We start from the raw sequence: 23,195 nt of genomic DNA, 5'->3' as shown, positions 1-23,195 counted from the left end.
GTAGCCCTACTCTGTGCGGTGTTTATAATAAAGGTAGTTTCACATTTTTCTTACTGTGGATAAGAACATGCATTAAAAATGTTCAATAAACATTTTCTTACTGTGGGATTTTCATCGTGAAGGTATGTTGGGTTTTGTCAAATTATCTTTTCTGCAACTATTCGGATGATTGTGTGATTTTTTACAAGTACGACTCTGCCTGTTTCATTCAAGCATTCCTAGTGATTTACATTTATTGACTTGTGTATGTTGAGTCATCCCTGCATCTTAAGAATAAAGCCAACCAGGGCATGGTGGACAATCTTTTTAATATAAATGTGCACATGGTTTTGAAGCATTTTATTGAACATTTTTAATGCATGTTCATCAGGGAATTGGCCAGTAGTTTTCTACTTTTTGTTGATCTTATGCCCCCCTGGTTTCAAAATTAGAGTGGTACTAGCTTTATAAAGAGACTTTTGGAGTGACTCTTCTGGCTTTATTTTTTTTTTGAAAAGTTTAAAAGGTATTTGCTGTAGATATTTGAAAGTCTGGTAGATTTCAGCTGGGAATCTGCTTGACAGTGGCTTTACTTCTGATTAACATTTCAATCTCCCCACTCGTCATAGAACTGTTTGAGTAATGGACTTCTTTGTTTAATTTTAGCAGTTTGACTTAATCTAGAACTCCATCCATTTCCTCTAGATTTTTTAATTTAATTCCATACTGGTTTAAAAACATTCCCATATAATATTCTTGATACCTTCAATATCCTGCTCATTTCTGATTCTATAAACTTGTGTCTTCTCTGGCTTTCAGTTCGTTGGACCAAGGGTCTGCCCATCTTACCTTCTTGAAGAACTAACTCTAAGATCTTAGGTCTTGCTCATATTCTCTGACACCTCACTGATCTGTCGTTGGCCCATGTTTCCTTGCACAGTGCTCTTCCTTACTGAGAGCCCAAAGGGTCCCTTTCCATGATCTACACAGGGAAGTGTGATAGCTCATGTTTTGCACACGTTACACATACAGTCTGCTCACTCTTGGATAACAAGTGCAATCTTAGTGTGTAAGTGTGAAAAGACACTGTAGTGGCTCTGTTTCATTCCAGCGTTCCCTGTGAAGACAGTGCTAGGTTGTGACTCCCCAGTATATGTTCAGTGACTGGTCACCCTCCTTTCTGGGGACCCATGGAGCAATTAGGTCATTTCCTTGTGTGGGGATGTCCTTATCTGTAACATACATGTAATCAATATGGGATGTTGCTTTAGAAAGAGAAGTATGTTTTCACAGTTCACACCATTTTAACTGGAAATTGAGTGATCACTCAGCCAAGAATTGGAATGCTATTTGTTGACTTCATTCTAACTTTGGGAGATTTCTTTCTTTTTATTTTAATAGTCACTCTCTCTGTGTATTTATTTTGAAGTTATTTTACTGCCAAGTTGTGGTTTTAGAAATTTAGTAAATGTGAATGAATGTTGACAATTTTGGAGTTTGATGAAATTGCTCTCGAATTAAGTAGTTCAACTCATAATAATCTCTGTTGGCATGGGAAACTCCTTGTTCCCAGACCAAGACTGGGTCATTGGCTCCTGTGTCTACATCAATGTGGTTGTGACTATGGTATGCTGAGCGAAACTGTGTTTTTGCTTGTTTGTTCAAAGTTGATCAAAGAACTCAATGTGCCACACATGCACAGAATGCCACCTGTCACTGAGTTAGGGACAGCACCTGCAGATGTGTTGTTAGTGTGATTTGTGACTAATTCTCTGAGAACTTCTGCCTAGTGGCCATTTGACCAAGATAATGCATATGGGCCTTCCACAACTGTGGTCATTTCTGTAGGAACTGGACTATGAACTAGCCCACAGATATTGGAACTGTAATAGAAACTCTCTGTCTCAGCCCAGCACAACACATTTCCATTTAAAGGCTCCACTGTGCTCCTTGGAGAAAACCTGGTGATCCATGAGTGACCCATAATAGATCTTGCTGTCAAAATCTCTAAATCTTGATATAATGCCACCTGCCCTTTGCCTAGAGAGGACTCCCTTGTCAGAATGTGCCCACTGCATTGACACAGAACTGGAAAACCTGCTAAAGAAAATAAAAGGGTCTGTGCACAAGGGTATGATATCTTCCAACACAGATAAGTGGAAAGCCCTTTACATAGTCTAAATATGCCACACACTAATTGGTGTTTCTATAAAATCACTGGCAGGGTCCCCAGTTTGGGATCAGTAATAATAATCACACATCTAAGTAACAAACGTGGGGAGTTCTAAGTCTTAAATGAAAGAAAAGAGAGCAATCTAAAACCTAGGTATGTAGCCTTAAGAAGCTAGTGTTCCTACACCTGGCGCAGTGGGAACAGGTGCAGGTCACATTCCTCATTTACTGTTTCTGTACTCCAGTCTTGAAAATAGTTCCTCCCAGATGTAGGAACTAGCAGAAGAAAATAGCAGGTAGGTATGCATGCATGCACACATGCATGTCTTTGACTGTGAAGAAGGGGAGAGAGGACCTGAAAAGTCTAGTAAAGAGATGTGAGCAACACTTTTAAGTCTAATGTCAAATCACTGCTCTATGCCTCCTGATTGAGAACTAGCAGGCAATATATTTATGCTGACTGAAAACAGAGTCTTAAATACACAAAACTTGTCATTATTTTCCCTCAGATCTTGAAATTCATTTCCACATTCTCATGTCAAATGGACAGCAAAGCTTTTCACAGGGCTGTCACTAGCGAGGGTGTAATATTGCTTTCCTCTGACCTTGCTGTAGCTTCCGCTGTTTGGACTACTATTCTGATTTTATACATTGCACTGAGCTACACTTTGAAGGTTCAAGTTTAACTCATTTAAATGAATGTCTAAAAATGCTAAATCTATAGACCAGTTTCCATCATTATGTTCTGGCACAAACATTGCTTTTGACACCATGAATGGTTTGGTAATATCACAAGTCAAAATCTTTTCAATCCTTGGTATGGAGTAAGCCATCGTACTCCTAAAGCAAATGACAGCTTCAGAGTGAGCGTCACAGGGAGAAGACGTTCTGAGGACTTACACGGTCATCTCTTGCTTCTTAGGGAATTCACACTTCATGGCAATTTGCATGATGCTCTCCATTTTCAATGCTTCTATGCCTTACTTTTTCTGGCTATACTACATAATGACACTTGATTAAACATGAGTATTAAACAGCAATTGCATCATCTATTAACTGTATACTCCCCCTCTTACCTGCCATTCCCAGGGCACCACTGGGAACTGTTCTACTCTGACAAATACTTTGATATTACTTTCTGTGGTTCATATAAATGCTTTGATTTAGGCTCCTCAAGGGGCACTAAAGAAGCCACTTCTTCAGTGACATTCCCTCTTTCAATGACTCTCATAAAAATGATAACCTCAGCAGTATTTATTTACAGCATCAGTTTTGATGTCTACCACCAAAGTGTAGGACTTAAATTATTGACTCAACTCACCAAATTTCCTGTGATAGGTTTTCTAGTTTTTCAATTCACATGGCTGTAATCTTGTGAAAGAAATATTTCAGATATTAAGTATCCTATTTAAGGGTATATTCTATCTTTACACACTTGTTAATGCTCTCGCCACCAGCTACTACTGCTTTTGATATTTTGCTGTTAAATATGCTGCCACACATTAGCTTTTACAAAAGAATCCTTTTGAGTTATAACTTCTGAAATGAATTTTGTTGAGAAGATATTTTTATTCTAATATTCCTTTATTTGAAAACTTTAATACATGAGTATTCTATCATTTCCTTCCTCTTTTTTACCAACTCCTTTCATGTCACCCAACTTCTTGTCAAGGTCATAGCCTCCTAGCCTATTGAAACCATTTAGTTCTGTTAGTGTGGGTATTACATAGGGTTGACCACTTTGGCTTGGATAACTTATCAAGGGCCCTGTTTCTAAGAAGACGAATTGTTTCTCCCTCCCCTAGCAGGCATCATTTATCTGTATCTTTTCATCTAGGGATAAGGTCTTGTGAAATTTCCACATTATTGCTGTCGTGTCAACTAGTGCTGTCATTAATGCATGTCTTGTTGAGGCAGCCATATTTTTGAGATGTAATGTTACAGTTTTCCTGTCATGTAAGGGATGAAACTATCTCAGATCAGGTACCTGGGTCCTCTGTCTCACAATCTTTCTATCCCCTGTTCTTCAGTGTTTCCTGAGTCTCAGGTATAAGTACTCTGCTGTGGATGTATCCATTCTAGCTAGTCACCCCCAGGTTGGTTGTTCTCTACATTTAGACCAGTTGTGGCTTTCTGTAATGCTCTCTCTGCTGTAAATAAATAAATAATAAAAATTTAAAAAACAGCTTCTTTGATGAGGGGTTGTGGTTGCTATTATTATCTGTACATACACAAATAGGCATTTAGAATGTAGTTAGAAATTATACTGGCTTAGGAAAGAGTGGCAGTAATAAATTTCACTCTAAGGTTCATGGGTGTTTGGTTAAGTTTACAGCATGAGACATGAATTCCTCTTATTGAGTAGGCCTTACATCCTATTAAGCAGAGCAGCTTTTGATGTAAGTGCCACTAATGCAAGATAAGTGGTTATCTGGCTGTGCTGGTCATTGTGGTCCCTCTGTGCCACATCCGGGTAAGACCAGTGATCGCTGTTCTGCCTTTGCCAATCACCACCTTCCAATATATCCAAGGAGGAAGACTTTTGGGCCAGATCTGATTGTTCTGTTATCTAATGTATGTGGCATTTTTACTAGTAGAGTCTTTCATTTATGTTCTGGCTGAGGTTGGTAACATTTCATGGCTGCTGCACAACTTAGAACAGAGCTAGTAATCCATGATGTCACAGTGAGTTGAAAATATTATAAACCCACATTCCATTTCATACCTTCATAAATTCAGTTCTATATCCTACGAAGCACTTGGCGCCATTGTCCACTCTGCTTCCCTGACACTTGCAGGATGACTAAAGCCTGTGGCTCTCTTCGCTGCAGCCCACCAACATGAGATAATCTTGCCTGGGAAAATGATCAAAATTCAAAATTTGAATGTTAGTTTCACTGAATTTGTATGAATTCTGCATTGTTACAATGAATGAGAACCATTGCTGACAAAATAAAAATCTCAGTTCCGCCTTGTGAAACAGGCGAGCTGGAGGTTTCTCATCTAGATTGTCAATTCCTTCTTCGTGTGGCTTATAGTTTAAGAAAGCTTTGGAGGCCCCTTGCTTTGGACAGTCATGTCCATTTCCCACTGATATATCCATCCTCTACCAAGCAATCTCTGTTCACATTCCCTATGCAATCCTCTGGAATAAATGACCACACATATTAATGGCCATTCTTACAGATCATGACTTGAAGTGACAAAGCAGATGTGTGCGTGAAAGAGCAATGGGCAAACATAGATAGCCAGGATGTGTTTCCATGGGTTTGGCTTCTGCAACACTACAGTGTGATGACTCTGGTGCCCCTTCTGGATGCACACGGTGCTCAGCTGTCATGTGGCCAGCTTTGACCAGAGCCTCCCATCCCCACAGGTGATCAGAGAATATGTGTGACTTGTAAATCATCTCTTGTACACACTTCGGTCTGAAGCATTTTCTGGAAAGTTACACTTCACAGGGCAGGAACACAGCCCCTCCAAACACCCTCATGAACGACCAGACCTTGGCCTCAAGCCCGAGGCACAGCACCTCAGCTGTCTCATACTGATCCTTCCATCTTTGCTGCTGCTCATGATTGGAGTCTGCCAGAGAGCAACACATTGCTAAAGTACATATGCCTGTCAGCAGTTCTTAACCCCTGTGCATGATAAAAAAAAAAAAACCTTTTCATTAACCTCCGAGGAATAGCAAACATCTTAAACTACTGCAAGATCTTGATTTCTTCTTAGGGCTCTTTGTTAACCCTACACAGTTGCTCCTACACTATGTACCATCTATGTATTCCTATGCAATTGCCTTTACTAGGACATTCTAATTTTGAGATGTTGTTTGAATGAAATGACTTGAACTCCACATTATTTGGAAGCATCCCCTTGGCATATGTGAGATATATATATATATATATATATATATATATATATACATATATATATATATATCTCAAAACATACGCCTGGAAATATTAGGGGTACTAATTAGGAAAGCATAAAACTCAAGCTTAAAGAATCCCATTTCAGAACAAGGCACAGGCAAGCTAGAATGTGGTTGTACATTTTCAGTTCTGGGCCCAACAATTAACTTCCATATGCTCGTAGCTTTTCATAATTATAACATATTGTGCGGTGCTGTGCTTTTTTTCATTAGCTCACCTCCTAGTAGTAATACAGATTTATATCTTGCTTAGTAGTGGATAAAGTACATGAAAGTAATAAAACTGCATTTAAGTACATATTTCATAATTCTGGATTATCACACCATTACTCCTGATTAGGATGTGTGTGCTACACAGACTCTAGGAAAGATGGATGCCGTTTTGCCTGCTGTGGCACAGAGAGACCCGAGTGTCAGTTCGACAAATGCTAGATGGGATTTCAATCTGAAAAGACTATTGAGCTTCACTATCAGTGAAAAACAGAATATTATCTGAATGATTAGATTTCTCAGTTATACTTAAAAAGATACACCCCTTGTTCCCAATAGGGCCTCAAAATTCTAGGCCTTGTGTGTAGCCAGTGATGTGTTTTTAATGTGAAGTCTTCTCCACAGGCTCATGAACTTGAAAACCTGGTCTTTTTCTAATGGTTTGGGAAGCTCAGAGGTGGACTCTGGCTAAAGGATGGGGGGAGGGGGAGTCCATAAGTTGTGTCTGGGTTATACTTCCTCATCCTGCTTCCTGACTACAGACGCCAGGTGACTGATGGCACCTGTTCCCAGAGCCATGCCATCTCTTATTAAGTGCTAGTGAATATTTTATAGTACTTTACTAGTTCCTTGGTAAATTCGTACAATGTAATTCAATCATATTCACCTCTCCTTAAATTCTCCCCAGAATTCATCCCCACATTCCTACCCACTCAACTTCATCGTTCTCTTAACAAGTAATCAAATAAAACTGCCATTTTAATATGACTTTTGATATACTTGGGTGCAGGGTCTATCTTGAAGTACAGGAAACCTGCCACGGGTCACAGCCCTAAAGAAAACTGAATTTCTCTCTTCTAGCAGTAATCCTTTTGCTAATAGCCCATTACCCAGGGGTGGAACTTTGTATCTTTTCCTGTTCTAGGCTGGGATTTTGTCTGGCTTGAGCTTGAACATGCCTTGTGCATGCTGTTACATCTGCTTTGAGTTTATATAAACTCAACAACGTTTGCATTGGGAAACACTTTGCTCACAGTCATCTATCACCTCTGTCTCTTAAAATCTTTCTGCCTCTTCCAGGTTGACCACTGGTCCCTAAGTAGAGTTGAACAGTCCAAGGACTCTTATTTTCTGTTCTTCGGTCAGTAGGGGCTCTTTGTTAATTTCTTTCTATGGTACAAAATAGCGTCTCTGATGAGGGTTGACAAATGAACTAATATGCGAATCATTATAAGCCATTAGGAGAATTGTTTTACTAATATGTCCATTTAGTAGAACAACAGTCAAGTTCTGGTGACTTTGACTGATCTAGGTTCAGGTTTCTAGCCTGGGTGGTAGTTTCAGGTACAAGACCGAATATCCAGTTGGAAAGCATTTGGTTACACCTATGGCTTTCATACCACTATTGTCTCTAAGGGAATAATAGGCTGATTTGTTACCATAGCACCCATTCTTCATAGCTAGGTGAGACTGATGACTATCTTTTCAGCTCTGGCAGTGTGCTTAAGGTCTTCTAGTACCATGAAAGATAGACAATAGAAATTAAGCTTCCAAGTCAGGCTAGAACCTAAGTTTGTTGTGTCTTCACAAAAAGTGTCTTGCTGTCAAGTTCTGGGGTTAATCAAGAAAAGTCATGCTTTTGGGTCTATGGGACCACACTGAGCACATCCTAAGGTGTAGAAAAGCAATGAGGTCAAGGATGTGATTCTGTCAGGAGCTGTTTAATCTCAATGTCAGTTTGCAGTTGTCTCTATACTTTTTCTACATTTATGCAAGACCCTTTCTTGGCCAATGATGCTATATGCTAATAAGTGTGTGCTGGGAAAGGGACTCCATGGCCACCAGAGGAGACAAACAGGAAGCTACTGAAATATCAGGTCCACAGAGGCCTGATAGGACACAGAGAAGGCTCAGCAAGGACTCTGTTTTTTAAACTTGTTTCTTTCCCTTCATGTTTATATGTTTATACTACTTGCCTTAGTACTTTTCCCACCACTCTCAAGTTTCACTACTCAGCTCTTAATGCTGCCTCTCATGCTAGTGTTTAGTTAGGTCTTTCTATCTTTCTGCTGAATGGAAATGGGTTACCTATTTCTCAGGATTGTGGGTAATAAATAGAATATACACATACTGACGCTTTGGAAATTCACCTACAAATTAAACACATGGTCCCCATAACACCTCTATGGGTATTTGTAGTAGTTGTGTTTTAACCAAAACAGAAACAACTTAAATGTCCTTCAGGTGACAGATGAGAAAGCCAAGTAACAAAGGGACATGCCTAAGGTGATTCACATCCACCTGCAGAGAGAAGAGGTGTTGACAGGGTCACAGATGAACCTTGGACCATTAAAACATCAGGAGAAAACTCTGCCTGGGAGCAGCGTCTCAGAGCTCACAGGAGTAGAGGTGCTGTTCTCTGCATTATAAGGTTGTTATTCTACAAGCTTTTGTCCTCTGTGTATTCTGGGAAGTCAGTAGGTTATTAGGTGTTCTGGAAAGAAGAGTCTCCAGTTCTTGGGGACAAATGTGGCAGCATGGAATCTATGCAGACTGAGTTGTTCTTATTACATGCTAGGGATGATCATGATGCAGGGCATTTGCAGAATACTGGCTGAGCGAGACAGGAGGATGAGCTCTGGGGTGCAACATCAGGAAGGGGAAGTGGAGGTAAGGATGGCACTTGGTTGATTGCCCCAAGTGACTTCTGCCAGGCCATCCTCAGCATTGGCTCCAACCATCCCTCTAACTCTGGGGATGAACACCTGCAAAGCAGCAGACTCCTGGAGCACAAAGGAGAAACAGCCAGCTGGTACATGTAGAGAGACTATATGAAGCCCTATTCTGATGACTTTCAGAGCTGATATTTTGTCATCAGAAATAAGTGTACACCTGTCCTAATTCTGTCATGAGAGCCTAAGCAAGGGAAGACACACTGCTTACAAAAGTCATCACCCACCTTAGGAAACCCATGCCAGGTGTGCCTGGTATTCTAGCCCCTGTCTCCTGATACATACTCCCAAGAGGTGCAGTAACAAAAAGAGATGGTTGTTCATTTTAAGATTATGCCTTTAGCATAAAAAGAATGGAATACTCATGCCTCTTGTTGGTAATACTTACTGAGAATCAACAACCTGGATGAACAGGGTCAAGAAAGAAGCCTCCACTGCCAAAGTCGATGGCTTCTCTTCTATAGCATAGGCATGTTGCACAGTGAGAGGATATTACCTCTACCTGTAATTCCTACAGTGAGGGGGGGGGGGGAAGACCAGATAGGAAGAAAGACTGGGCAGGATGGGTCATGGATGGAGGAGGGAACGAAGGATGGATTGAAAGAGGGAGGTGGAGAAGAGGTACCTAATCAGCAAGCTTCCTCCCTCCTGACCACACAGTAGTCCCTGTAAAGACATCCAAAGGCTTGGCTCTGGATCCAGCTTCTGTGTGACTCCTGAAGACAGGAGTGAGGCACCAGCTTGACAGAGGTCAAGTACCTAGGAACAGCAGCAGCAAGCAGGAGGCAGAGCCTTCTGAGATTGTTCTGTATGACAAGCCACATTTAAATTCGAGAAGTCTTTATAAACAGAAAGATGGAGATGGAGATGGAGAGAAGGGGAGGTGGAGGTGGAGAGGGCTTAGCGACTGATGGCGCTTTGTAATCTTCCTGAGAGCAAGCCAGCAGCCTCCTGGTATGCCAAGCGGGAGGCCTGGCTGCACAGCTCTGTTTCCCCCTTGCTTTTGGCAGATTCTTCGGCTGCCGTAGATTGAAGAAAATAGGAATAAGCATCTTTCGACCACAAACAGATGTGCTTGATAAAGAAAATGTCAGCAAAAATACTGAAGCAATGTGTCACAGCGGCTTTCTGACAGATAGCAGGAAAAGGTAAGGGATGTTCTATCATGTCCGACAAGGTGTTCTTTTTGAGATTTAAAGATCACTGTGCAACTTTAAACATGTTTGTCACTTTGCCTCTGACTGCAGCTATCTGGGGCTTCACACGAACTTTATCAGCTAGGCATAGGGGGAAAGAAAGCAGCCGGCTCCCATTTATCTCAGCTCGGTTCCCTTCAAAGCCAACAAATAAATTACAGTGTACATTTGATACAAATTGATTTCTTAACTCAAATAACAATGTTGTCCTCCCGGTCGGGCCATGTGTCACTCACTCGTGAGACTGAGTGAAAGGCCCAATCCGTCTGGGTGACAGAAATAGGCCCAGCGCTCCTCACCAAGGAATGCTAATCACCAGGGCTGGCCTGGCCTTTGTGGGCCAGCTGTGATAAGGGGAATCAGGCCGTCCTGTCACCATGCGACCGGCCTTCACTGCGATCCAGCAGCTGTACCGGCCTGCAGCTGCCATCCTATTTCATGTGGGAAAATAAGATCTAGCCACTGTGCCTAAGATGCCCATGGCTGGGACAGTTATGTGAGCTGAAGTGAAAGGAGACCATTGAATATCCTCAGCTGATCTTATCTGTCCCAGGAGAAATGAGATATTGGCAGAGGCTGTTGAGTTGCTCACAGCTGAGCAGGTTAATAAGGTGTGGAGCAAGGCCACAGGCTAATTGGATTTGCCCAGCCTTCATAAACAGCAGAAGCCCTCAGCCAGGAAAGCACACCCAGGCTTGCTCTTTGTTTAGATTGAACCCAGGAGAGGTGAGTGTCACTAGACTTGGAAACAGAAGGATCCTCCTCAGACACCATGCATGGCCCATCCCCAGACTCCAATCAAACTAGAATGGCACTTATAGCTCAATCGTAATGGGGCAAAACTCAGCACTGTACCCCGAAGCACTAAGTTGCAGTGGAGAGGGACATAGGGACTTTGAGACTCCTCAACTGACCTGGCCATGTTAGGTACAGTATCTGAACTGGTAGCTTCCTCTCTCCTTCCAATCATGCTGCTTCCTGCTGTGCACACCTGCCCCAAATGACAGAAGATATGGGGAACATTCAGGTGGGCTTGTAGATATTCACCTTCAGAATGACTCCCAATGCTGGAGTTGTGAACTTGCATTTAAATGCAAGGAGGTTATAGTGTCACAAGCAGTGGTATGGACCCCAGAACTTTTTATTCAGGGTGTATTATTTTGTTTGTTTTAATATACTAGAATTGGAAGATGAATTATAACTGTTTTATAGTAATATCTTTATTAATTTGCATGTCAGTATTTATATATGGAAATATATATCTTTTAAGTTCTATAACATATATATATATGTATATATATATGTATATATATATATATACTTTATGTTCTATAACCTTTTCAATGTGTTTGTAAAAATATTTTGACAATTTCTAGTCACTAACCATTAATACTATCCATTAAAAGCCTTAGGGGCAGATATAATCTGACCCTTAACAGCATCCAATTCCACTAAGGGTCAATGTGACAAATGTACGATTTTTAAAATCTCCTTTTTTTTGTTTTGTTTTTGTTTTTTGGGGGGGTTTTTTTGACAGAGTTTCTCTGTGTAGTCCTGGCTGTCCTAGAACTCACTCTGTAGACCAGGCTGGCCTCGAACTCAGAAATCCATCTGCCTCTGCCTCCCAACTGCTGGGATTAAAGGTGTGTGCCACCACTGCCCAACTAAACTCTCCTTAGCTAAACACCTTGAAAATTCCCTGAATTGTGAATGTAGAACTCTATTAGTCAGTTAGACAAAATAGTCATGTAAGGCTGTCTATAGATATTCCAGATAACTATTTTTATAATAAAAGCTTATCCAATGTCTATTTTTCCTGATCAGCAACATCTATAAAACATTTATCCACAATTGCAATATAAGTATTAGAGTAAATGTTTAGAAGGGAATGGGAACATTGAAGTATTGACCTCCAGAGCACCCTGTTTATGTTTTAGATATGTCCAGTTGGGAATTAGACCATGTATTCTACTTTCTGGTATATGATTCTCCATTTGTTGGGAGTTAGAGAAGTAGGGTAGATCTTAGCATATCTACCTTGTCTCTACAACATCAACTTGGGGCAGAAGGCTCACATCTACTCCTTCAAAGCTTAGAAATGTCCTTCCTTCCCTGTTGCTAGGGTCTCTGTGTATCTGAAGTCAGGTAGAAAGTACAAGCTCATGTATGCCAAACTAGGGTCCAGCATGGATAATGTCTACACCAAGATTGTGAGTCTCTTCTTTTGAGAAGTTATTATGTCTTCAAAAGAAGAACATACATGGGGAAAAAAAGGCTGGTCAGTGTGGCTCTGCTTATCAGGTAGAGAGAGGAAAAAAGACCCAGAGAACTGAGTCATCCTTCACTTGTGGAAGGCAAGGAATACCACCATAGTCGTGGCAAAGTCTCAGATGGCCAGACCCCTGAAAATGTATGTACGTTTGTCCTTTGAATGAAGAGGGATCTCTTCAATGCCCTGGGTGTGAAGATTCCTCTGTGACTTTAAACATCCCAACTTTAAACAGGATGGAACTTCCAGAGGCATGGCATCTGATATGCACCTTGATGTCTGAGTTAGAGAGAAGAGCTGTGTACATGCAGGCACACTGCATTGGTTTAAGTGCTGGGACTCTAGTTGAAGATGTCAGCTGCTTGCTTTTACCCTCAGCAGCATTTGAGTTTAACCTCAAACAAAGAATTGGGATGTGGATAAAATGGAGACAGGTTATTTGACGATTGTAGTATGAATGCCTAATAGTACAGTTCCCTATGGAGTCCTGCTTTCTGTCTAGATCTTTTGAGCACAACTCTAACTATCCTGCATTTCTATCAGCAGATTGCTGTTCCATGTTCTCACCAGGATCTTTTGTTTGTTTGTTTGTTTGTTTGTTTGTTGTTGTTTTCGAGACAGGGTTTCTCTGTATAGCCCTGGCTATCCTGAAACTTACTCTGTAGACCAGGCTGGCCTCGAACTCAGAAATCCGCCTGCCTCTGCCTCCCAAGTGCTGGGATTAAAGGTGTGCGCCACCATGCCCGGCTCACCAGGGTCTTCTTAAGGCATTCTAGAGACATAGAGGATGCTTCTACAAACTCTTCTAGTTCCTACAAGTCAGTTCCAACTGCTCATGGACATGTGATCGAAGTTACACTGGCAGTCCCAGTTCCCCACAGCTGTTATCTTTACTAATCAGCATTTCACACGGTGAGCAATCGTCTGATATAAATAAGTTGAATATGGAGGGATTTATTCTAGCTCAAGAATTCAGACTTCGAATGGTTGGTGACTGGATTCATTGTTAGTGTGCCTATGCTGAAGGATAGCATCAGAATGTAGGACTGGAAGAGAAAGAGAGAGAGAGAGAGAGAGAGAGAGAGAGAGAGAGAGAGAGAGAGAGAACTAACAATATGCCAAGACAATATATATTGCTCTTCACTGGTGTGCTTCATTAACCCACCTTCTAAAAACTCTAAACACCCCCCCACTCAGTTTCTACTATTTACTAAGGATGCCATCAAATGACATAATCAATGGTTAAACCATTAACAAGGTCAAAAACATCATGATTCAACCATCAAACCCACCTCTGAGCATTTTATCATGGCATGCCTTGAGCACGGGAGGTTTTGGAAATACACAATGTTGAACATAATATCACTTGTGCTACAGACATCAATAACATAATGATACTCCTGAGCTTCACTGTGTCTTCATTGCAGAGGAAGGAGCCAGTCAACATTAACTATAAATTAACAACGTATAACATAGTGCATTAAAGAATCATCAGAGCAGAGTGAGAGAAGGTGAAGTTCTATACAGAAACAGTCATGGAGGGTGACATGTTCCAGAGTTCTTCCTACCAAGAATCTTTTGAAGAGCCTATGGAGGTAGCTACATGATCAAGAGCACAGACAACTGAAAGTGGAATGTTGTGAATAAAGAACAAACTCACAGAGGCTAAGAACACAGGCATGGGAGCACTAGGAAGCAAGACCTGGTACTCATGTATGAGGACCATTGCCACAGGAGGAGGGCTAGGCAGTAGTACTGTAGGAGCAGAGCTTTCTTTCAAAGGACATGATAAGTAGCTGCTGAGAGTCCTTAAGTAGAAGGTTGATGCCATCTTGCACATTTTTGTGAGGTCTGCTTAGATAAAACACAACTCGTACATGAAGTCAATACAGATGACAAAAGTTTATTGTAGCCAAGCTGCTAACGTTTTATCAGGACTGCAGAGCAGACACGGGTGCTGATCTGTGACCCTGAGCCAGAATGTTACAGAGCTTTTAAACTTGAAAACCATAAACATCTGTGCCAACTTATCCTACCAATCAAGATTTAGAGACAGAGGATTTCCTTAGGAACATGTCTTTGTGGTACAGTTATCCTGTTCCCATTGACTGGCTTATTCAGCTGTGACAAGGTGACTTGTCTAGCATTCATGTTTCAAATTGCCAACCAGGATGTCAGTTACCCACATACACATCTCTCTTTGCCAAGCAGGATGTCAGTTACCCAGGGATGTTGTGATGGTTTAAATATGCTTGGCCAAGATAGTGGCATTATTAGGAGGTGTGGCCTTCTTGGGGTAGGTATGGCCTCATTGGTGGAAGTTTGTCACTGTGGGCATGGACTTTATGATCCCCATCCTAGCTGTCTTGAATCCAGTCTTCTCCTAGCTGCCTTCAGATGAAAAGGTAAAACTCTCAGCTCCTCCGGCACCATGCCTGCCTAGATGCTGCCATAATCCCACCTTGATGATAATGAACTGAACCTCTGAATGTAAGCCAGTTCCAATTAAATATTGTCCTTTATAAGAGTTGCCATGGTCATGGTGTCTGTTCATAGCAGTAAAATTCTAACTAAGACAGAAGTTGGTACCAGGAATGGGGTATTGCTGTGATAAGCCTGACCATGTTTTTCTTTGCAAAAATGTGGATTTTGGAAATTTGGATTTGGAAAGCAATGGAATCCTTTAAATAGAGCTTAATAGGATATCCTAGTCAGAATGTGGAAGACTTTGTTACTGAGAGTGATTTGAATTATGCAGACGTGGCTCAATAGGTTTCAGTGGAGAAGAATTTCAGTATTGGCAGAGACTGTTTTTTGTGGTATTTTGGTGAAGAATGTGGCTGTTTTTGCCATTGTCTAAGGAATCTGCCTGAGGCTAAGGTAAAGGGATTTATTTTAATTGCTTTGAAAACGGAAGTCTCAAAACAGCCTGATATAAATTTTGTTGTGTAGTTATTAATCTTTACTCTTATGAAGAACATTTTAATGAACAGGAGCAAGCTGAAAAAGGAAAAATGCAAAATCTGTGATTCAAATATTAAAGGGGCACCAAGAAGTAGAATGGAGCGGAATCCTATGTTCTAGGAGAAAACTGCCTTCTATGGAGCTAAGGATGAGGGTCTTAAAGTCCAGGCCCACAGTGACACACTTCCTCCAACAAGGTTATACCTACTCCAACAAGGCCATACCTCCTAATAGTGCCACTCCCTCAGGAATTTTAACTTTATTGGACTCATATTCAAAATGGAGGCTTTCTTCCAAGTGGTTTTAGTTTGGTTCCTTCTAACAATAAGATGTTTTTGAGTTATTCATTTGAAGACTGACCCAAACACATAAAGGCAGACAGAGGTAGGCGATTGGAGGTTTCTTACTATCCCTCCTGTGAGGGAATCAGGAGTGTGACCTGTGAGGAGGAGGACCTCAGCAGAGGAATGGTAAGTCAGTGTCTTCCCTGAGGGAGAATGTATGATCTTAAGAAGAAACAGAGCAGTGGCCGGAGAATCTGGAAGACAACATGGAGATTTTGCAGATTGAAAGATGGTAGAGGCAAAGCAGGCTTAGGTGATGTCCTCAGAATTATAGATCTGGACATGTGGGGTAGGTACTCTGCCACTACCCACAGTGTACTTTAAATGAAACATGGACAGCAAGGATAGCTAGAATCACATGCCTAGGGATGCCAGTAACTGAACAAAGTTGGTGATCACCAATGCTTATGAAGTCACTAAGGGGCTACCTGATATGAGAAGGGGAAGATGGGGGAGGGGTAACTCTAGTATGAAAGAAAAGAGATCCTCTGAACCTGTCTGAGCCAGAAACCATCAATCTGGAAAGTGAATCAGGAATTGGAAGGAGGGATGCTCCTAGCAATTGCTTCTTCCTGGCCAAAGTAGAGGACACAGAAGTCGCTGGTTGGTCTGATTCAGTGACTAGTGATTCTATGAGCCTAGTCTCCACAGGCTGAGACTACACTTCCTACATGAGCATTTATGAAGGATAAGGAGAAATGTTAGGACAACTTCCTGCCAAGAAAGAAGATTGATTTTGTTTTGTTTTGTTTTGTTTTGTTTTGTTTTGTTTGGTGGTATAAATGATGCTAGAAAATCCTGCCAAAATTGAACCAGCAAAAGGTAGAAACCTGGCCACTTGGGGATTCCATTGAGAGTCAGCCATTTGTTCCTGCTGCTTAATCAAGCCACTCACTTGAGTTCACATTTAAACCTTCAGAGAAAGGGACAAGAATTCACAAGTTTGTCCCCATCCCCTATGTTCCTTAAATAATTCTTAACAGTGTGTGGCTAGGGTCCCCTCAGCAGATGGGAGACAGATGTTGATAGTTAGAGCCTGGGGCTCACTCAGGTATCTTTGCTACATGCTGACCAGGAAGCAGATGTCAGGCTGCTCTCTGACATTTGGGAGAGATGGAGGAGACAGGCACCTTAATGTCATAGATGCATATCACAAAAGGATATGGTTTGTCAAGTTCCTGGTTGGACTTAAAGATAGGGAACAGTTCTACCCACATGTGTTTATTTTCCTATAGTGAAGCACATTGTTTATTTTTAAAATATACTATTGATCAGTGATGCTTGAGGATTTTGACTGTATCATTCATTATGCATGAATAACATACTAAGGTGTAACTGGAACACATGAATCTTGGCTAAGGTTCTGTGGCAGCAGGTGTGGGGACTTGAGGATGTGACAAGTGTAGATCCTCCTATACTCTCCTGGCTAAGCCCTTCAGTACCCAAGGGCTGAGCACCTCTCTTGCAGACCATTCAAGTTCATGCTTTGGGACTTTTTACTTAGAGTGACCTAGTAGAATTTTCCAGACCTACCATGAACATCTCTATTTATACTTATCAGTTTGAATACCAGTGTAACGTGTGCAGAAATCATATGCTATCAATCCTGCTATAATGGGCAGACTTACTGCAAAAACATCTCATCCTAGTTGATTGCACTCAAAGTGGCTGGTCACTTAATATGGTTTATACCTAATGAAGGTTCTAGATATGAAAGGGAGCAGGTCAGAAAGGCCCAGGACAGCCAACAAGAACTCATCTCCTTCCTATAAAACCTATGGGTATAATCAGAATCACCAAACACAATCGAAGTAGGTTAACTACTCAGACTGTAGCATGGTGCCCTATGATGCTCTGCTCAGAGAACTTTTCTCCTTTAGATTTACTTGTTCTTCTTGATGCTCCCAAACAGCGTCTGGGCCCCATTTTCCACAGGTAGAATGAATGACTCAAGTTCATACAGAGGTGAGAAGAAATAGACACACAAAATAGCAAGAGCCACACTACCACCCGACTTGAGGTCTCTCCTGAAGACAGGCAGGTTCCAGTGACTCCTAAGGTCCTGCCTGCTTCTCCTTGGGAGGCTGCTCTGCCTTGGGCTTCCTTGTTTGTACCTGGATGGATCTAACACCAGGGCATTGCTTTGAGATGGGCTGAGTTCTCTATGTCTGAGGTAATGAAAACAAATCTTGAGGAGAATCTTTTAAAGGGCATTTGCCTAATTACCTTCTAGGGACGTTTTGTCCCCAAAGCAATCACAGTACCAAATGTTCTTCCTATTCCAAGTGTCTGTGGCAAAAATGGAAAATATTAAATCAAGCTTTGCTCTCTTGAAAGAAGGCAGTCTACTGAATAAAGTGCACTATTACAGAAAATAACTCTTCTGTGGCAGAAAGGAGCGCAGCCAGTCAGTATAGATAAAGAAAAGAAAACAATTTAAACCAAACTTTGCTTCAAATTAAAATGCAGGTTTATTTTTAAAGGCAGAAAAAAATCAGTCCTCACCATAAATGCATGTCTGGGACAAAAATGTCTGATACAAAATTGGCTCTGCCTTAAAATGCTTTATGTATAATGACTTCCTTTAACAGCCGAGAGTTGCATTGTGTTTAGATTCAGATCAGTGCATTGTATACACAAAAGTGCAACCCACGGCCAGAAGAAGAGTCATTTCAGTAACCTAACAACAGCATCGGGCTGGATCACCGCTTCTCTAGAATCACCTTCAATGCAGACTTTCTAAGACTTTAGTAAGATCTGCTGTAGTCATCTGGGCTGCCATAACAATACCAGAGGTTTAGTTTAAAACAGCATAGAATTCTTTTCTTCTCACAGTAATACAGAGTGAAGTGTCCAAGGTCAAGATTACAGAAGGACGGGGTTTCTGGTGATAGATCTCGATGGCCACCTTTTAGCCATGTGCTCACAGGGAGAACTCTGTGCTCTCTGACTATAATGATGGACACAGATCTATTGAACTGTAGCATCAGCCCATGATTTCATTTAACCTTGATTATTTCAGTAACTTACTGGTAACACATTGCAGGGAGGGATTGAGGGTTTCAAATTTGGGAGACACAATCCAGTCCTCTGTAGTATCCCTTTAATTGCATGCAGCACTGAACACTTTTTTGTTAGGTTGTCGCCTCTGTGAAATTACCTGAGAAGCAAAATGCCCGCACATTCCACACTGATACCCAAGCCTGTGCATATAACCAGAGGAGTTTCTGAGGTTTTGGATAGTTTTATTTAGGGGACTACACATATAAAGCTCTTAGCTTATGGCAAGTGAATTCTCAGTGACAATTTTTAACCACCTAACCAATCAGCCAAACACTAAAACCCTGCCTTAGAACCTGCCTCACCAGTCATGTCACCTGCACCCAGCCTCACGCTTTTAGCAACTCAGGCTTTAATGCTCACGAAGAATCTATTTGTGATTACTGATCTGTGGTGTGTGTGTGTGTGTGTGTGTGTGTGTGTGTGTGTGTGTGTGTGTGCAAGTGTGTTAGCAGACGCATATAGGCACGTGTTGATGTAATTACTGATCTGTGTGGTTTATGTATGTGAATGCATGCATGTGTGTGCAGGCAATGTTAGCAGGTGCATACTCATATTTGATGTACTTACTGATCTGTGTGGTTTGTGTGTGTTCATGTCTGCATGTCTGTGCAGGTATGTTTGCATGTGCATATGCACATGTTGATATAATTACTGATCTGCATGGTTTGAGTATGTTCAGGTCTGTATGTGCATGTAGGTGCATTTGCAGGTGCACATGTGCATGTGCTGACGTTAGTGTCTTCCATCTTTTTCCTCACTTTAATTTTCAATCAGGAGCTTTTTGAGCCTGAAGGCTGCTGAGTAAACCAGAACAACAGGCAAGGAGCCTCAGGACCCTTTTCTTTCTGTCTCCCAGTGTGGAGATTACAAATGTGTGTCAGCTTTTACAGTCGTTATGGATCCGAGCCAGGTACTCATGCTTGCATAGAAAATTCTTTACTGAATGAACTATCTCTACCTCCCCATATATATGCACATTTGTTCATTTATACCAGTAGTTTAATTAGAAATTTATCTCTTCAGTTGCATTCTACAGGTCATTATACCCTGATGCTAATTGCTGTCATTTTGCATGCTATGAGGGTTTCCCCCGAGTGGTCTAAACATCTCACCATCAGGGAGAGCTTTCCTGCAGCTTGTAGGATAGGATAACAGTCAGGAGGGTGTGTGCAAGACTAGGTAGAAGCTCTAGAAAAGGTCAGTGGGGAATAGCTTCGGCTTCTCCATTCTAATTAAGGAATAAAGTGCTGTGGAGAACAAAGTACAGAACTTCATTTTCAACTGGGGTTCCACACACAAACTTCTGACCTTTTATGCTCTCAGTATGTGCACAAGATGAACTTTATAAGAGAAAACAGAGTGTAGTGTTGAAACACTTTAAAGAATTTTCCTCATAGATAATATGATGGAAACCTTTCAAGATGGTTGATCTCAGTGATCAATTGACAGTCATTTAACAGTGGAACCTAGGACGAAGCCACTCATAACTTGTCTATGAAAGCTAAGGGCATCATCTCACAAAACACATACTTATTTTCCCTCCTGGGAAAGAGACATTTACCATTTTGGAATTAGAATATTGAAGCAGTTTCTTTTGAAATGTGGGAAGGATGATAAGTACTGACACTATGAAGTCACAGGGAGAAGTTGAAACAGTAACTAGGAAAGCTACACCATCAGTACCACAGTGATACCAGCAGAAAGGAGAGGATGCTCACCAGAAAAGAGCTGGTGTGGGGCTTTCCTCCAGCTGAATCCATGCGTGTCTCAGAATGAAGATTGTAGCTCCTGAGACAGTGCTCAACTTTTATCCCTGAGCTAGAACAGAGCTAGCCCACGAGACAGATGCCATGAGTCTCTGTTTCCAATTACTTATGAAAGCAGAACCCTAAATACAGTAGGGGAAAACTGAGAAGCAGAAAGGCCACAGGTACACTGCAGCCCAGCACACAGCACGAGGTGCATGGAGGGCTGGCTGCAAGAGAGTTGTATTGCAGACTTTATGGTTTTGTTTATTTTGACACAGATTGTCCTCTATCTCAGATAGGCCTAGGACTTGACACGTAGCCAACGGAGACCTTGAGCTGGTCATTCTCCTTTTCCTGCCTCCAAGTGCTGAGAGGGAAAATGTGTGCCACAACTGCAGAGAGGGCAGATCTTTTAAGTACCACTAAAGATGAAATTCAGGGCTTTGTGCATACTAGATAAGAAATCTTCTGGACGATTACATCTTCAGTTCTTGTGGAAGACTTTACCCAAAGATGAATGTTTCAATATGATGTTCCAATATGATGCCTCCTGTTCCTCTGTATGTTGTGTGTCTTGCATTTTGCAGATAACCAGAAGAGGAATAACAATGCTTCAAATGTTTAAATTAGTACACTCTAGTGCTCCCCCACCTTCATGGTGTGTGTGTGTGTGTGTGTGTGTGTGTGTGTGTGTGTTCATATTGGTGGAATCAGAGAAAACGACCCATTTTCCAGGTTTTTCCCTGTCTTGTTATTGTCTAGTAGTTAGCACTTTGCTCATCGTAATAATATCAATAGTGTGTATAGCTACATATGCTAGTATATGTGTATACCAACATAAACATGCCTATGTATAAATACATTTTAACCAGTCATGGAGGCATACCATCTTTAATCTCAGCACTCAGCAGGCAGAGGCAGGCAGATCTGAGAGGGCCAAAACTCACTACATACTGAGTTCCTGGACAGCCAGGGCTACATAGTGTGTCCATGTCTCAAAATCTGAAAAAAAATATATACTTTTCCTCTCTCATGTGCATATGACTGTTGCTGATGATTCTCTTCAGCACCTGGCCTTCCATCAGTCTGGAATCCACATGTACATCCACGTTGTCTCTAGGCAACCACCTTTGCAAATGTGAAAAACTCAGATGATCTCAGAGATGAATTACTCTATTTGGCTGAAAAGTTTTCTTTTTCAAATCTCCTGAGGAATAGAATGCAAGAGAGCATCCTGACCCCATTTGCTTTGGCAAAACAGAGGATAAATGTTCGATGAATTATTGCCCCCCGCAACGAGGGGCTGGCACTTGCCTGTGCAACACTTCCCAACCAAGAGCAACTGAGCAGATGCTTGCAAGAAATGAAATTAATTATCTCAATTTGCCACATACACAATATTTTAGGCATTAAGTATACCATTAATTTATACAAACACTCCGTGTTGTTCCATGTTTTATTAAATTCACTTATCTAGCCCCCTCAGTTTGTTGTTAAATTATAGAATAAAAAGCACTAATAGCATGTTTTCTGTCAGATAATTGTATTTATTTTATTCTCCCTCTTTTAGAAATATAGTCCTCTCATGCAATATCTACAAAAAGTTGAGATTCAGATCCAACCAGATTAATTCGGTACCTACCATGTACTAGACAATGCATTACTTCATAAATGAGGGCATTCTGTATCTGGCCCTAGTTTTATGCAAGAGAAATGGGAAGAGGCACTGTGTCCCTAGGAATTTCAAATATGAAAGTATCCAATGGTGGATCTTACCGAAGAGTTACAAGGTTGGAAATGAACCAAAAATTTATTATTTATATCCCAAGAACTGAGGAAGCACAGACCCAATTTTAAAATAGCAAAGGACTTAACGATATCTAAAGAAGATACACAGTTGAGTAAGTGGATGGGGAGCTGTCCAGTGTCTCTAGTCCTTACTGAGCCTAAATATCATAATGGTTAAATTAGTGCTCCCAACAGTATAACTATTGTTGGCAGGGCATGAAGTTGGAACTCCTGTGCATTGCTGGTTGAAAATGTAAAACAGTCCAGGTGGACTGGGAAAAACAGTATATAAGCTTTTCAGAAAGGTAAATCTAGCATCCCTTGTGACCCAACAATCTCAAGTCTGCTGGCATGTGTAGCCTTAAGAATTAAAGGCTAGAGTTTAACAAACACTTGTGAAATTGTTCATAATAACCATGCAGGGAAACAGACTAGTAAGAGACGTACAGGATAGACATACTAGACCAGCCTTTAGGGCAAGGGGAATATGGAGACAGTCTCATGTAGACTATGTTCTGGAATTTTAAGTGATACTACTGTATCTGGCTTACATGATTCTGGAGATTAAACCCAGGGCTTTGTGAGTTTTAGGCAAGCACTGTATCAACTGAGTCGTATCTTAACTTCTTTCAGTTTTAAGATGGGAAGAAACTGAGCCTTTCTATAAGATGAATATGTGTCACCCTGAAGACAGTGAAATAAGTCAGACACAAAAGGAGAAGCACTAGGTGGCTCCACATATATTGAGGCACTTGACCACAAAGGTAGGATAGTGTGTGCTAGGAACTAGAAAGAT

At 41.3% G+C, this 23,195-nt stretch overlaps 1 long non-coding RNA gene across 1 annotated transcript in view; it reads left to right on the top strand.

Annotated features, from left to right (window-relative positions):
• Positions 1-9,605: 9,605 nt before the first annotated feature.
• The window catches only part of Gm40999, a 56,262-nt gene continuing 42,672 nt past the window's right edge, over positions 9,606-23,195 (top strand). The window contains exon 1 of the long non-coding RNA XR_873661.1: positions 9,606-10,175. This is a non-coding gene — a long non-coding RNA (predicted gene, 40999). The remainder of the gene's footprint in view (positions 10,176-23,195) is intronic.

This window comes from Mus musculus, chromosome 13 (genome assembly GCF_000001635.26).
Source record: "Mus musculus strain C57BL/6J chromosome 13, GRCm38.p6 C57BL/6J".
Classification (NCBI taxonomy): domain Eukaryota; kingdom Metazoa; phylum Chordata; class Mammalia; order Rodentia; family Muridae; genus Mus; species Mus musculus.
This window is presented reverse-complemented; position numbering and strand designations above follow the sequence as displayed.